Source organism: Parus major, chromosome 5 (genome assembly GCF_001522545.3).
Source record: "Parus major isolate Abel chromosome 5, Parus_major1.1, whole genome shotgun sequence".
Lineage (NCBI taxonomy): Eukaryota > Metazoa > Chordata > Aves > Passeriformes > Paridae > Parus > Parus major.
The window spans coordinates 1,400,160-1,403,236 of record NC_031774.1 but is presented as its reverse complement, the minus strand read 5'-3'; positions in this window follow the sequence as shown (position 1 = coordinate 1,403,236).

The following is a 3,077-nucleotide window of genomic DNA, read 5'->3' as shown; positions in this document are numbered from 1 at the left end:
AATCTCTCTGGAACGTAGAAAACTTTCCAGAGCCCCAAACCCTCGAGGGGGAAGGACAAAAAGGGAACAAATGCAGAGCTACCTGTGGGCTCTAAGCCATGTACAGCCCTAAAGATTTCCTCAGGGGAAGCCCTTCCACTTCCTCAGGGGTCCCAAAAATCCAGCTGGGCTTGTTTTGGGCATGAGATTGTGGCACCAAACCTGCAGCTGCCTCTGACAGCTCAAGGATGGCCCAGCCAGGCTTTTCTTTTTTAATTTAATTTTTTAATTTATCCCTGGAGCAGACAGTGTTTGCTGGAGTGTGGTGATGGTCCTTGAGGGGCTCTTCTACAGATCCTGCTCCTAGAAGAAACCTCATCTGCTTCTGCAAGGCATTTCACTGGGGTTCTGCACTTCCCTGCTGTGTGCAGAGCTGAGGATCCCCCTGGATCTTTGCAGGCTCAGGGGTCTGGGTTTAAATTTAAAGCAACATCCGGGAGTGGAACTGATTTTTGGTCAAGAAAGAACTAATGAATACATGGTTCTGGTAACAACAGAGCAACACAGCCCTTGCATTAGAGAGCTTAGAAGTAAATTGGATGTGGTTAGGCTTGATGTGCTGTTTTGCAAATGACTTTGGTCTTGTGTTGCACAAAACAATTTTATTTTACTGGTGTGATATACTCCAAAATAATAAAGATTCTCTGAGTATCTGGCACTTGCTTAATACTAGTGATTTGTGTTGATTGTGTGCACTCTGTGTTTTACCACTATTCAGCCATCTATAAATCAATCACCTGAGGAAATTCATTGAAAAAAACTACAGAAATGCACTTCTGAGCACAAATCTCTCATGCAGTAGAACACTGAAGTTTTACTAAGTGGATTTTACCTCCAGGAACAAAACACTGCACACACTCATTCTGCACATTTTTAATTATATTTTATTGCCCAGCAAAGCACATCCAAAGATATCCCCAGGTATATTGAGAGCTGGTGTGGTGGCAGAGCAGGTCTGTGCCTGTGTTTTTGGGGGGGGGTCACTGGAAACTGGACTGCAAGCTCTCACACAGCAGCAGAAGCTGGATTATAGCAGCAGTTTATTTAGGCTGCTTCAGTGCAGCTCAGACAGCAAAAAAAAACCTCTTCCAGCTTGAGCATAAATGGTAAAAATACAGAAAAATATTACTCTGGCAGCAGCTGCTTCCCAACCATTAATGGCACAGTCAGAGTCATTCTGAAAGGCTCTTTGGCTGTGGGTTCATAATATGGATTAAAAGCTAGAAAAATGCAGTGTTAAACAGCACAGCTGTACTCTCCCAAGTCACCAAACACAGGAAAACACAGTGTTACACTCCAAGCACTTGTTTTTTTTTTATCAAGGCAAGAAGGTGTTTGTAAATGTTCTGTGTCCAGGACCTGCTTGAAATTCTCGTGCCAAATTTTCAGAGGCTTTGTGCCCTGGCATGGGAAGAGGCTCTGGATCGGGCTCTGTTTGCTCTTGCAAGCTGCTAAGCACTGGCAATTTCACTTTCTGTGAAGGCTTAACATATGTGTATGAATGTGTATATATATATATATATATATATATATATATATATATATATATATAAATTTAAAAATATATAAAAAAAATATAAAATAAATATTATATAAAAGTGTAATTCAGATGCTATCTCAAGTTTGCAAGTGATCCCCTATTTTCACTTGTATCTGCAGAATATTATCAAAAGATAAGCTGCACAGTGCAATAGGAGAGGGAATCAGTCTTTGAGGTCTTAGATTCATGAATGATTTCCTCTGACAACAAGAAAATCTACCCACATCTCAAACTTTAGGAAAAGTTGATGTAAGCACAGAAATCCCCACCAGTCTCTGCCCTGAAACCAAGCTCTTAACTTTAGGATCACTTTTATTTGAGTTTCTTACACTTCAGCAAAATGCAGAGAGCTTGACAAATTCATTTTGCAAGGAAAAGTCTGCTACAACTTGTTTGCTTTCTGGGCTTGAAATGGGGATGCAGTGCAAAACATTCCTAAAAAAAGAAATTTTTTTCACTGCATTTAAAGTAAATTTTATAGGGACTGACACTCCATAGTACACACTGGTAGATATTAACATTGGTTAATAAGCAGGGCTGTTAAAAATCCTTGTGCACATTTCAGGTCCAGTTCAGTTATTTGAGCTCACAGATTTTGCCTTCTCAGGCAAACAAAATGATTTTATTTTGCAGATGAGATTTTTTTTTTTTAATGCAAATTCACAACTGGAGTTTGAACAAAAAGAAATTATTATTAGAAATAAAAGTGTTCTGTTAGGACCCTGAAATTTTAAGTATGTATTGAAGTGGGTTGTTCTGTTTAATCTCCAGTATCTTTGACTTCCCTAAATAGGTCAGACCAGCAGCAAATGCAGATGTGGTAAGATAAGGTTAAAAATCTAAGCAAAAATACAGAAAATGAGCTATCCCCAAACTCAGCAACTCAAAAAATATTTAAAAACCCTCAAATCTGTTCTCAAGTGAGAAATTGTATCTGCAGAAGGTCTCCATACAATTTTCTTTAGAAAGCACCTACTCAGAGACAGCTGCTGCTGGCAGAGGCCATTGAAAGAGAAATGAGATTATATTAAGAGTTCATTAGGACTATGTCCTTGCTTTGCAGTGGGGTGCCTTGGACAGGACAAGCTCGTGTCCTTGGAAATCCCATCCTGAGCCACAGATCTGCTCTGGAACAGCAGGAGCCACCCCAGGAAAAGGTGCTTGGGACCCCTGTCTGATTCAGGCTACCAAATGTTATGAGGAGATCCACAGAAAATGATTTTCATGAACAAAAGTATCCCAAAAATACCCTGTGCCTACTGCCAGGGCTTTGGGTTGTGGAAATTGAGGCGGGGTCTGGGATGGAAGGTGGCTCTGGGGATGTGCCCAGCCTGGGAGGGGGCAGAAGTCACAGCCCAGCCTTGCAGGGATAGGGTGTGACCAGGGTGGGCACGTTCTGAGATGTGTCCAGGGATGTGCCCAGAGCTGGTGTGTGCCAGGATGTGCCAGGATGTGCCAGGATGTGCCCAGGATGTGCCAGGATGTGCCAGGATGTGCC